This window comes from Hetaerina americana, unplaced genomic scaffold (assembly GCF_022747635.1).
Source record: "Hetaerina americana unplaced genomic scaffold, ioHetAmer1.1.p SCAF_4, whole genome shotgun sequence".
Taxonomy (NCBI): domain Eukaryota; kingdom Metazoa; phylum Arthropoda; class Insecta; order Odonata; family Calopterygidae; genus Hetaerina; species Hetaerina americana.
Genome location: NW_027286985.1, coordinates 55,417,862 through 55,432,577, shown reverse-complemented (window position 1 = coordinate 55,432,577; position 14,716 = coordinate 55,417,862). Strand labels below are relative to the sequence as shown.

Below are 14,716 nucleotides of genomic sequence, written 5' to 3'. Positions count from 1 at the left end.
GATTGAGTAGTGAAAAATTGTTACAAAAAAGTGAGTTTTTGTATGCATTAGAGAAAAGAGAATGGGAGATCCTTCAGGCAAGAAATAAGCAATATAGACTAACCAAGACTCAAAGAAAGATTCAGGGAAATCGAAATTACAACTGACAGCGAGGAAATTATGAAAACCTGACCCTAAGTTTGTGCAATAGACTATCCAGGTAGAATAGAAAAAGACTACCGCAGTGATTGTTGCTGAAATTTGAAAGTCAAAATCATTTAAAGAATGACCTTGTCTGTCATTTACTTATCCTTTTAAAGTAAATTTTAAGTTTATTAAATTTACCTACACTTTTATTTATTATTATACATAATTTGTCAGCAACAAAGTCAAACAAAAGTCAGCCAAAACTTTCATTAATAATGCCCTGTAACCCACGTCACCTACCCTTTTTGCTGATTTGAGGGTAGATATGACATTTATTTAGAAGGACAGTCATATGGTAAACCATGTATTACAACATCATGATTGTTAACATTGACCACCGTCTTGCGCACATGATATTTTTGTCGAATCATAATATGAAGAATGGGAGGAAAACGCTTCTTATATTAATCCACCTTTCCACCATGAATACACTTTACCAGAAGCATGGTACTCTCAATTGGTAGAGCACCAGGCTACTGACCGGAGAGCGTCAGTTCAGTACTATTTGAACCCTCTGCACAGCCTCACCTTCACCCAAGCTGCGTGAATTCTCAGACAGTATATCTTCCTGGGAAATCACAGGCGGCACAGGGAAAATAATTACCCTTCGTACCCTGATCTATGAATTTCGCACGCCTTTGAGTTTAGTATTGGGTGAGCTCTAACTCCATCTATCAAAGCAACATTCTAATTAATTATCGCCGACGTTGACTTAAGGTTTCTATAATTTGATCGTATACGATACGTAAATTCTTTCGGAATCCTATAAGGTATTCATTAGAGGTAATAATGCGGGCTATTTTTTTCTGTATAACAGATAACAATTTCATATTGCGGCAAAGGGTACTCACGCGCATGAAATAAAAGGAAAATTAAAACCTTCAGTATAATGTTGTCAAATAAAAAATTTCAATTGAGTATACAAAGAAGATCATCAGATAGGTAACTCAAATAAGCTATTTCGCAGAATAACGAATTGGCATAAACTTTGAGGATATTTGGATAGGAGACAAATGGAAAAATCAACGATACTGTACTCCTTTTCTTCCTAAAATTCTTTAGTTACCACACGTCATTAACATGTAATTGAGCTTTTGCTAACTTAACCTTGTCGTCTACAAATAAAAGCTGTAGCATATTTTTGTAGCAATCGCAATTGTAGACGGTCGCATTGTAATGCATTAGTTCCACCTGGCTGAAATTAACGAGTGGCGATTGAAGCAATGACGAACGGGAAGTAAACTCGTTCTACAGGAGATGCTTTTCTTACTGCCCCTGGCAAATCCAATAATTTTAATATCCAAATTTACTTCCCAAAAGAGATATTAATATGAGAACCACAAATGAATACTCGTGTCCGAGTGTTGTGTGAGCATAGTACAAACAAACTTCAAGCCAAAAATATACTTTCTCACGCCCACATTTGAGTATCGTAACAAAAAGATGGTAAAGGTTTTATAAAGCCGAGTAATATGAAGAAACATGACAGACCAATTTGAATCAGAAGCCGTTCCAAGGTTGTGTACTCAAAGCCTAGGTAGGAATCAAAGATTTTCAACAAATACAATTTTTCTGCCCATTCGAAAGTTTCGACTGAATGCTTGGAATCACGGACATACATTTACTGTAAACGCATCTCACCAGAGCAATTGCAACTTCACGAGGATACTTGACTGCAAAAGCATATATGGTTAGAATACATAGACGAAACAACGGAAAACATTTTCAAAGGTACCTACTCGTTTCCTTGAACGGGATTTAAGAAATCACGAGTATTTTCTGCTTATTGCCCGTTTCGCATGATTTCAACAACGACCTGAAGTCAAAATCACACCAATTAAAGTTTTGCAATCTCAAGTTGCTAAAAAAACCCTGGCAATCGATGAAGATAAGTAAAAAATGTGTCCCGGATATTATGAGAATTATCTGGTGGAATGGAGGAAAGGGTGGAGTGGGGACGGCTTGCGTGTAATAGGTACATAATTCAAGGCTGGCGATAGCAACAGTGCATAGGGGCACATCAAGGCCGGGAGAGCGACGACCTCCAGACGCGCGCTATTCCGCCGATGGAACCGAAGAAACGATCGCGACGGACAACGAAAAAACGAACGGCGAGAGAGAAAATAAAAGGAAACTTAAACGAAGGGGCGTAGGTGATTCACGGGGTAGCAGAGGATAACCCAATCGAATCCGCACTATTGTATCGGAGAGAGGGAAGGGGGAGCTCTCTATTGAACCCGAGGGAACTTTTATTTTTTCCCTTTCCGAGTCCCTTCCGACACATTCAAAAGGCGCTTTCTTCATCTCCTCCCCTTCCTATCCGCTCCCTCGGGCTTCGTCTCGAAAGGGAAAACTGGGAAGGGAATCCGAATTCCCGTGGAAACGGAAGGATGCGCACCCCACGGAGCGTGTGATTTATATCCGATTTTTCATCTCTACGGATCTCTCAGGGGAACGACAGGGAACCAATTCCACGGGCGCAGAAAGCCTCAATCAGCAGAGCACGGAGACGAGGATTTCTAAACATGCACAGGTAATCCCCGTCACGTTTTCTCTGCGATTAGATTGGCCAACAGCGCTAGTTGTTCAACGATCATGACATCTTGTTGTCAATTGATAGTTGAGGAAAGAAAATGGCAAATACGTTCGCAACCTACTAGTTTGGGTTAACTAGTGAATGCATGTTTATTGATGCGTGCATGGTAGAAACAGGAAATGAAACACGAAATATATATCACACACCGGGAATTTATAAACTAGTAAAATACCCTTAATGGAGAGGGTAAAAAATAATTCAAATACGAGTTCTCAAAATATTTTACCAAAACCATCGACTACTTTTTACACATTAAGTGAATAATGAATACAATATACATTAGCACAATACAATATAAAACATTTTTGAAAGCAGCTACACAGAGATTCTTCTCTAAAGTGGGCTTCAAAGTACACTCTTAAGTTCTTTGATCATTATTTGTTACAATCTTTTAATGATTAGGCCTCGGTGGCTTATCTGCAGGGACTATTAAATTAGCGAAAGCTTAAAGCTTCACCCCTCGCACCACCGACCAGCGAATAAATCTTAATCCGGAAAAAAATGCAAACACGGTAGCAAGAGTAAATTCTCATTCTTCGCTTCGCAGTTGGGAAGGAAACGTGGAGGAAACACTCTGTACACGCAAATCGTGAGGAATTCACAACAGGAACGCGGCCAGGGTGCTCTATTTACGGAGTCGACATCCAGTCGCCCGAGAAAAGGATTTCCAGTCTCCGAGGGGGGTGGAGAGGGAGGCCAGAGAGGAAAGGAGAAAGACGGGGAGAGAATGGACCCATGTGGTACTTACATAGGACGGATAATGAGATGGCTGGATTTGAGAGTGGATCAAGGGGGTGTTGGCGCTGTTAGTTAGCCTACGACCCCAGAGTCACCCGTCTCTCACGGGCATGCCCATTTATATTCAGACCTGCTTTGTGTTTTTGTATTTAGAAATAACAGGATGTGGTGAAGACTACCAATGTGCGTCAAAATACCTGAGATAAACATAAAATTAATCTTACAGCTCGAAACACGTGTATCAGTTTTTGACGTTAAAATTATACATTAAAACATGTTAATAACATATGATATAGCATTTTAATTCGTTAAATAATTAGAGATAAAGAGAAAACGCCATGCATTAAGTCAAAAATGCTTTCTGAAATATAAGTGATAATTTAAAATAAACGTAAGGCCAGTTGCCCTATTAAATTATCAAATTATCATGCTAATAATAATAACTGATACATTATGACTATAGAGATACCAATAAATATTTTGAAAATTGCCAACTGCCAATTGCATGATCTTAATTTTACCAAAGGTCGTCTCTCCACGCAGCGGGGCCCTTTCTGAGAGGAGGAAGGTCGAAAAGCTTGTTAACAAATCTGGTGACGTGACTTGAGAACACGGCAAAATATCAAGACTACAAATATGCAGAGGTGAAGGCATGCATTCGTGACGATAGGGAGACAATAGGAGACAATTTTAGAGAAATAGCAGACAATGGCTATTGTGGTGAAAACGTATGGAGTAAATTCATCCTATCGTCAAATACGACCTTGATAACATGTTGCGTAATGCAGCATTTGTGTAAGTGGTTTCGTCCGACCGAACGCATATCGAGGTATTCTCTAAAAAAAAGGAAACCATTACTTTAGTCAATCCCTTAGAGCTTTCAAAAAAATACTCTTCACATTCGCGTAATTTGTTCAGCAGAATTGAATATATATATATATATATATATATATATATATATATATAAACCGTAAACACAGTAATCAACCCGAAGGTCGGTTTAGTAGGTGATGGCAGAGATCACCCAGTACTAAGCCCTATACGGCGTGTGAAAATTCACACATCAGGGTAGGGGGGCCAGTTCCTTTCCCTGTGCCGGTTATGGTTTCCCAGGAAGACCTGGTACCCGAAAAATCACGTTAGCTTGGGTGGAGCTGCAGGTGCCCAGAGTGCCTTGCCCGGGAATCGAACCCGGGACCCTCCGGTCAGCAAGTCCAACGCTCTATCCACTGGACTACCGTGACCCACTATATATATATATATATATATATATATATATATATATATATATAGTATATATAGCAGCAGAGCACTTAACTTTATCATTAAATACAATTATGATTTACGTTGTATGTGGATATAAATTTTCCTTTGATCCGCAAACTGAGTCCAAAAGACTGAGAAGAGCTATAGGAATATAGTATTAGGATTAAAGAAGAAGAACTTCAATATTAAAGTCGTGAATAAGCACACTCAACACTGTCGGAAAGCTACATTAGGAAGTAATAACCAAGGAGGAGTCATGAAAAATTTTAAAATAACTGGCTGTCGCACGTAAATTTGGAGATGTGATCTCAAGATAGTAATCCCATTCAGGCCATTCAAAAAAAATCTAGAGAATGGAACGTGAAATGAACGGTAGGAGCATGGACTCGTAGCACAGCCACACATTCACTTTCGTGTGTCGAAATCTCTGTGGCGCCATAGGGTAATTTTGGTGGAAAGTAGTTCTAGGACCTATCCTAGAAAAAATAACAATCCGGACGACAAGAGGTTGTTATGTGTAACTAAGCATAGACATGACTGCATTTTCCGGGGTTGAGAAATGGAGAGTGAGCTGAACCAGAACGTTAAGTCGGATTAGGGAAAATGTTCCTCCCCACTACAGGTGGGTCATGGCTATGAAATAAGCCCGCAGATCGACGATATTCACATTGCCTATCATAGGGAGCTTTTTGACAGCCTCCTTTCATCACCCACCTCGCGGTCTTTCACGTTTCAATTCGTGTTTTGGGGATTTATTTAGCCCCGACAGTGTAAATCGTATTTTCTGCTTGACATTATGAGAAAAATTTTATTCACTATGGCATTTTTCGTAATCTCAAAACGTTAGCATGTAAAAAAGATTTGGGAAAATCTAATCTTGATTCACGTATTGATTAAAGAGATTTTGTAATTAGGGAGCCCACCATTTTAAGGTAGGCTTTGGATGGTCACAGACAAAAAAGCGATCAATTTCTTTGCCTCTCCTATCAAAACATAACCTGACACCCGACTCAACAATAAAACCGTCTTTACAGGTAATTGCATGTTATTTTTTCCTCCCTTCATTCCATTCAAAATACCTAGAGTTCCCTGCCTCCGTCTAAATTGCTTAACACACTCCCCTTTATAAGTGTCTTTAATCGCAGATCAAAATACTCTGCTTTCACTCTTCTGTCTGTTTTAAATTTGTTTCAATAATCTCCTCTCCTAACCCACCATGCCTAGCACTTCCTCGTTTGTTTTTCTTTCTGTTCATCTCATTTTTTCCATCCTCTAAGCCTAGATGTCAAAAGCCTCAAGTAAAGGTCTTCTTGTTTCAACGACCATGTTTCCACTCCATGTTAAAGTTCTCAGTAATCTTTAAGAAGAATACACTTCTGCAACATAAATTTGAATATATATTCGTAATTCGCATCATATGATACTAATATGAATAAGGCCAGTATTTAGAGACGTCTTTCACCTTTGAGAGTTTCGAATGAGTCTTCTTTGTCAAAATATTGCTTGATTGTTGAGCTATGCGAGAGTCCAGAAACTCCCAGTGTTGCGGCATCAAATGGAATATTTTGTTAAATGAGACTCGTTTGAGTAGCCCATTGCCGGGACACGAACATTAATACTGGCCTAAGTATTCCTGATGTCGCAAAAATGAAATGGTTTTGAATACTAGGTTTCAGTGAAATGTCTATTCTATTATTCTGGCGAAGCAAGCTTCACAAGAGAAGCCCAAAAATAGATAATAGATAAATATGTAGGGTTTATATTTCCTACTATAACTGCGAAAAAACAGGATGTATCTTCAGGAATAGCAAAAGTAGTACTTGCGTAGCTTCTCGATTATTTCCCTATAGACTAGAAAGCAAGGGTTTTTAAATATTGCTACTTATGATTCACGAAATAAAAATTCATTTTAGTTTGTCGTTAAATCCTAACGTGGTATTAGTTCACTTTATTTATTTTTTATTTATTTAAGAATTACGTTGCAATTAGGCGATTTTCCTGGTGGCAACGGTCAAGTCTGGTCAATGCACACTCTTACAACGAAGAATATAGTACATACATACACGCACTAGAAAAGCAGATAGCAGATAAAATATTCTTACATACAATGACACTTCGACATCACATACAAAATGCCGTCCACATCACATACAAACAATATTTTAATTACTACAATGAAGTTTATCACCCGGTGGCTGCTTTACATTTATACTTGAAACTTCTAAAATTGGATGGAAAATCACAATTGTTAACTTTTTACTCTGTGCAAATTTATGGTAATCACGTACACAATAGGAAACTGTTGATTAGTCGAGTATACTATATATACCTCATAGGCAACACTATCAATTTCTGAAGCGGAGCAAGTTTTGTTATTTCATATGATTTATAATTCTGGGGTATGCACTTTAATTATTGCTGAGCACGACGAATTTTGTAAATGCGATAAAATTATTTTAGACCTAAACGGATCAGTTAGTGCTGAGGGAAAAGCTTAGGAAGCCGAAGGCTGCAGGCTTGAACTCTACATCACGCACGGATATTGTGTTGTGATGTAATGCTTTTACTTGAATTGTGACAACGGTGCGAAGTGGCCTCAGCCGTCGAGGCAACTAAAAGCCCAGTTATTTACTTCAGCAATGCATGAATAAACACTTAACCCCGCTAGTCTCAATACTTTTTAAATATAAAAAAAATTGTCGGTAAGCGGACTACACCATTTGTACCAGGCACGAAATGAGAATGGAAAGGACGAAACGAAGTCACGATGCAATTGTAGGAAATGGATGAGAAACTATCACACGTGACATAAAAATATCCTGAGAACGTGGCATCCGAAGTAAGTCGTAAAAATTAGGAAAGACTTTTCTTTCCTTAAAAATTCCTCCTGTCACATAAAAGCTGATTACCTTTTGCGTTAACGTAAATATATGTGATGGCAAGAAAAATATCGAAATGCTATAAAAGCCTAAACTTTTATAATTCATATTTTATTTTAAGCTCCTTTAAGCTTTCGTATTCATTTAGTCTAGAAAATGGCAAACATTCGCCATTTTCTGGTAAATGTTTGCCACTGCAAAATGTGATAATTTGGTCTTAAAGTATTTTTGCGCATCATGCCTTGATTCAAACAGGTACTTTTCATAATGTTCCGGTAAATAAATTCAAAAGTAATTCATTTTGCGTCCGCTTCAAATTTCTAAACCATAGAACGTAGTAACTCAAATGTGATAAAACAAAACAGGAAGGATACCCTACACATTGAATACAAAACATTTAAAATAAAGTAAAAGAGTAAATAAACACATGTTCGACATTACCTTCGATGTCCGCGTAAGGCACCCATTTCTTTTTGTCCGCTGACAGCGATAAATTTTCTTTCAATCTCCAAGGGAATGACTCTCGACAAAGCTCGCGAGAAAAGACTAGGTGTATGACGAATCTGGAATATAATAAATAAATAAATAAAAATAAATACTTCATATAACATGCTTAACATGAATAAAATCCATGTGGTACCCAATGGCGAAAATAAAACCATAGAAAGTGTAAAGACCAATTTCAGCGATTATAAATAAAGAAATTTATTGAGTCTGACGTAATTATTAATCCAAGTTATAAATATGGCCAATATTGAGCCCACCACATTTTTAAAGAGACTGTTAAATGATAAAAATATAAGAGAGCGTCAGAAAAATAAAAATTTAATTGAAAAACTAATAAATAAGATAACATGAACATCAACTAAGCACAAATATTCAAATTCAATAGCTTTCATTACTATTAGAATTCTCAACAAATTGCCAACATATACCCGATATCTTAATTAACAAGGTTCACTTCACATTAAATTATCTCTCTGAAAGAACTATGGAGAGAGAAACATGTATCACAATTAATTAAATGAAGACACATATTTCTTTAAGCAGACGTATCCAACCAATCAATCTTATAAGGACACAGTATTTCCTCATAAAGGGGAAAGTGACTTCCACTTCATATTTAACTCTGTCTATTCATTGAAACGAACTTCCTTTTCTTGGAGTAAAGTGACAGAAGAACATTACTTCGACCATAAACTTTAAACTGCAAATGGAATTTAACGAGAACGGTGTGCCAACAGCATATTCCTGACGGGCGGAAACGGCACTCATATGTACATGCGCCTCGACCGTTAAGTAACAGGCTACAAACCGTAATAAATTCGAAAAAAATCATTTTACATGGAGCTATTTGGAGCCCTAAAGCCAATTCAGGCAGAAATCAACAATATAGGCATTACGACTGCAATTTAAAATAATAAACTAATGTAGTGACACAGATGGATACAAAAAATATATCACAAAAGTAAATGAAAACGTTTCAGGCAAGATATATGCAGAAGAGCACGTCAGATTGAATATAATAACGAATGAACTGCCCACTTTTTTCGATAAGTGATTTTCTGAAATATATCGTTCCTGTTCCTATATCAATGAAAAGGATTCATCTCATATCTACAGCTAGGAACACTGTAATAAACAGGAGTACTCTAGAAGAGTGTTGGGGAAATGTGACGAAAAGGTCAAAGAAAAATGTTATCTTTCGCTTATTGGACCCCATTTAGAATATACTGCTAGCATATGGGATCCTCACGAAGTTGGATTGATTGCCGAATTGGATCGCGTGCAACTTATAGCTACATATATTTGAAAAACGTTGTTGTGATAAACTGAGTAGTGTATCAAAATTATTAGAGGAGCTAGGCTGGGAATCACTCACGGAGAGATGGCTAAATTACAGATTATATCTTTATATAAATTGGAAGCACGTCTCTTCCAGCAGTGATGCTGAAAATGTATTATTACCCCCATCGTACTACGGTAGGAGTGATAGAGTCAATGCAATGAGAGAGATTCATTGTAGAACAAATAGATTTAAGATGTCATTTTTTCCACGACGATAAGAAATCAGAATAACATTTTCCTCGCTAGGATAAATTATATTTGGGTCAAAACCAGTCTGATGTGTGTTCACTTCCTGCCACACACCCCAGAGGTGGCTTGCAGGGTACTAAAAATATGGGGAAGAGTATTTTTAAAGTGGCCGTTTCGCTTAAAATTAGTGACATCATATTTATGCTTTATTCTAATTTCCATGTAAAATAATCTTGTGGCATTAATTTAATAAATTATTTTTAAACTTTAATGGTTTTTTAGACTTTAATTTTTGAAAGTTATATATATTCACAGGACAGGAAGGAGCAAAGTAATTTTCCACAGGATTTTCAATGGCACGACGCGTTCGACCTAGACAGGGCAACATCAGATAGCTGCGGTATTGCAAATAATTCTATGTAAATTTAATCATTCCTGGTTCGCTTTCAACGAGCGTGATAAAAAGTAATAACTTAATTAACAATGAGTTTTAATGTAGGTGTAATGAATCATTACTTTCTATTGAAAGTATTTGAGATGAATGTTGACATAAACAAATGTTAAATTATCAAAAGAAAGTTCAATTTAATGCAACCATAAGCATTTCGGCGAGCACTGTATGCCAAAGCACAAAACATCAAAGAGGAGAGGCTGCCCTTCCAGGTCAATATCCCCGCGCCGAGCAATGGTAACAGAGCAAAATAATCCGTTAGAATCAACGGAGTGCCCTCACGAGTGTATTCTATCATCGCAGGGAATACCTATTTATTCCATCGGCGTCGGATATCAAGCGACTGATATGCTAAATATATTCAAGAGTCGTGCCGCGGACTATAAGACGCTGTTCCGGGGAGCACCACGTGGTGCCCACAGGTTATACCGAGAGCGCAGGAGAACGATATGACGGAGAGTTTGAACCGAAGAAACCTCAGTCCTTCGCCCGTCATCTATGAACCTCCCCAAAAGCAATCACGTACCTGTCGATTAAATGTGGGGAAGTGGGGATTAGAGATTTTTGTCTTGCTCACTAGAGGAAGTTACTGGGGAGGGGAAAAGCTCAGATATCCTCCGAGCCCCATCTTCCTCTGGATGAATTTTGGTTGATCTTGCCTCTCTAATTCAAACACGACACGATCGAAAGCGATCGGGTCAAGTGCCAGGCAAAACAAAGTCACATAAATAGTCTTCCCACTCCCTTCCTCTCTCAACAGCAGATTTATACCACAATTTCAGGCAACATTTATTGCCTACGAGAGAATATAATGTAGTGACTATATTCCTCAACTGAAAGATTTAATCCATGTTATGAATCTGCATTATCAATGAGAGTCAGTCAAAATTATATCTTGCATCAATAGTGTCTCAAATAGTTTATATTTTAGGCTGTAAGGGCATCAGCGGTGAACTGAGTAAGAAGATTGGGATTGTAAAAAGAGTACTGGGTAAATGTGATAAAAAAGTGAAGGAACGATGTTTTTTGCCCTAGTTCGGTCCCACCTAGAGTATGCTGCCAGTATATAGGATCCTTAAGAGATAAATTTGATTCCGAAATTAGATCGAGTTCAGCGGAGGGGGACTAGATTTGTCAAAAATTGTTATGACCAACGCAGTAGCGTAACTACTTTGCTAGAAAATTTAGGCTGGGATTCCATTACACCGCGGCGTTTACGATATAGATTAACCTTATTAAAAACATTTAAAGATAGGTCCTTTACCGAAGACATCAAGAACAAAATACGAACCCCAACGTATTACGGGCGGATGGATCACGAATATAAGATTATAGAGACTGCAAGACTGACAGGTTTAAATGGTCATTTTTTCCAAGAACAATAAGAGACCAGAATGCTTGTAATCGAAATCCCACACTAGTCGGCTCGACATAATAAGTATTAACCTACAAGGTAGTGACTGCGCATAGTTATACTAGTATATTTATATATATTTTTTGCAGGTTCCCCCTACCTTTCCCCATCGATTTGTAAAACCCTATCCCCCTCATCCCTTACCCTTCCTTTCTGGTACTGCACCCCCTGCCACACACCTTTTTGGTGGCTCGCAGGGCATTGATGTAGATTTAGATGTAGAAGAAGATAATAATATATGGATTAGCACTGGCGAAGATTTTCTATCAGGAGAAAAAATACTAGGGAAGAAACTAACTTAAACACAAAGTAGCGTTTCGAGGAAATTGGTGTACGGAGTTTAACCATGTAAAACCATGAGGCATGAATGCCAGCAGTAGAAGAATTAAGAGGATTAGAAGTAACAGAAATGTGATACCATAGAGGAAAATAATAATAATTCAGCTTTATTCGGGCGAGATTGAGACTGCGGCAGTCCCTTATTCCATCTAACCCATCTTCAACAAATTCCATGAAAATATAATAATATTTGAGCGTTAAATAACATAAAAAAGAACGAGATAGTTTGAATTGATTTAAAATTAATATTAATGAGTACAAAGAGTGTAGAAAGGTATAGAAAATCGTATGAAAAACGCAAGGAATAAGGCTTTTATCCTTGATGAAAAAACCCACTGCAGGAAAACACCCAGGCATGAATGGGAGGGTGAAAAACCTACGAAAACCTACAGATAGATAGTGCTAATGTGACAATTTACTAAATTTATTAAAATAATAATAAATAAAAATAAATCAATGCATGAATAATAAGAGAAGAAAGAAAGGAGAATTGATATACAAATATGAATGTGAAGAAAAATCAATTAAATGAAATTACTGAATAATAATACAGACGGAAGAAATATTTTTTTCATCAGAGAAAAAATATTACGACAGTACGATTAATAGATAATAAAAATTATATTTTAAAAAATAATTTATTTATTGAAAGATACGTGAAAATGGCATGGCACACAGAAGAAAAATAAATTTTGATTTTCGTAACATAAAGACCTGTTCACACCGATAGCATGTAAAAATAAATTTCCTTATACGAAAACTCAATATCTCAGGTGGGATCTGAACGACTGACCTCTATTAGTGAACTAGTGCGTCAATGATTGTTACCACCTGTCAGGCTTAACGCATTACCATTTAGCTTTGATTTTATAATGTGATTATCGTTGTCGGGTGGACACATAATTTTATCTCATTCCAGATATTTACACAATTAAAGACAAAAATAGCTATATACACGCATTAATATTTTATATCGCCACCAAACTTAACTCAGATTCATCAATAATAATAGCATATAAACAATCACTACTCTGAATTGTCTGATAAAATTTTCCAAAGAGTATTGTAGTCGCTGAGGGTGGTTCCTTAATTTGGTTCGTATGTGGTTTTAAGATAAAATTCTTGAAAGGAAATTGGATTTATTAGGAGAAGTAAATAATTCAAAGATTGATAAGGTGGAAAATTGAGCAATGAAAAGAGCAGTGAAAATACACCTTCATGAAATGAATGTGCGCACAAGACGTGGAACCAGAATTAATATCAGAACACACTTGAAAATATTGGACAAAAACTATACAGTTTTGTTTAACTAGGTTAAATGTTTCAAATTTTATATTTTATAATGATGAATGAAGGTATTTTTTTTATTAACCATTGAAAATATCATTTCACTGAAATTCACTCAAGAAAAACCGTGAACAATTTCGATTCGAGTTCGATATGAGCTCGTACATTTGAAACAAAAATCCCACTTTTTCTAAGAAACTGATTTCTATTTAATGCTGTAAAATCTAAAAAAAAAACTGATCAATATCCTAGCCACAATAATTTGAGTGAAAATCAAATGTTGAAATTCTATGCAATTCATTATTATTATTCCTATCTAGAGTCGATAAAAATTTCGATTTCTATCTGAATACGTGAAGCCTCATTGAAGAAATGGATACCACAGCATGAATTTATTACGCTCAGATATCTGGGGCGAACATCTGTCAAAATAGGAAAGCATTATTGAAAGCTCTTAGGGGATAGAATGACATCAAACACCCAATACGCTCCAGTTTTTATGGAAAAGTCGTGCATAAATACCGTATTACGAAAGTCTCTCGCACCCAGCATCCTCTTTCCTTTATCTCTCCAGCATCGGCAAAGCATTGTGCAGGTCACGCACAGGTGTTGGCCACATTAAATGTGCATACTCGGTCGGGAAAATATAGCTCTACATTTGCCAGTTATGAACCTAAGCATTCATTTTCCTAAGACGCTGTACTGATGCATGAATAAAAAATCACTTTCCGACTCATTGACAATGATAAAATTTAATTTCAAAGGTACTGCTTCTGTAGAATTTTATATGCCCAATTTTAACTTGATAATCCACTCGATGATGAGTCTTGTGTTCATCTTTTATGCGCGTTTCTATTCCATTTTCCAAAACCTATTCCCGTTTAAATACTATGCACGTGTGTGTGTGTACTTTGTTTCAACAAAATTATTTCTAACAAATTCTCGCAAATAGAGAGAATTGTGAAATAAAATGCACAATGACAAACACTTATGCTATCAGAAATGATGTTGGAGACATGCATATTTTATGCTTGACAAATAATTAAATTCAATTAAAAACAAACAGAAAAGTGCAAAACCAATATTGAATGGCGAGTTTGTACATGTTTCATTACTCAAAAAATGAGTATGAAATTATATTCTGCATATCCGACTTGTACTCTGTGAGATTTAGAGTTTATATACGTGCCAGTATTAAAAATCTCACCAAAATGGCCATCTTTCAGAGGTGCAAATTAGGTTCTTGGAGTGAAGAAGCCGAAGAATGTCCTCCCGTTATTACTAGGAACAAAATTTAATTTTCAATCATGAGCACAATCAAAATGAAATCTCTCGTATTTCTCACTTCAACACCCGCAACTTATTTAAAAATTAGAGAAGGATTCCATTTTTTTAAATATCTATCCTGCAAAAAATAAAGACTATTCTATTACTGTTATGAAGAGGATAACGCAATGGTATAAAGTACTCAAAATGAATATCACAAACCTGAAACATGAATATTTACGTAAGCAACAATCGAA

At 36.6% G+C, this 14,716-nt stretch overlaps 1 protein-coding gene across 3 annotated transcripts in view; it reads right to left on the bottom strand.

Moving 5' to 3' along the window:
- The window catches only part of LOC139691988 (dual oxidase maturation factor 1-like), a 350,529-nt gene that overhangs the window by 277,877 nt on the left and 57,936 nt on the right, over window positions 1-14,716 (bottom strand). For 2 of the 3 annotated variants that reach the window (XM_071589978.1, XM_071589980.1), the window contains exon 2: window positions 8,107-8,228. The exons of the other annotated variant lie outside the window; for it this stretch is intronic. The gene's annotated coding sequence lies outside the window, so the exon portion shown is untranslated. The remainder of the gene's footprint in view (window positions 1-8,106; window positions 8,229-14,716) is intronic. 3 annotated transcript variants of the gene reach the window in all.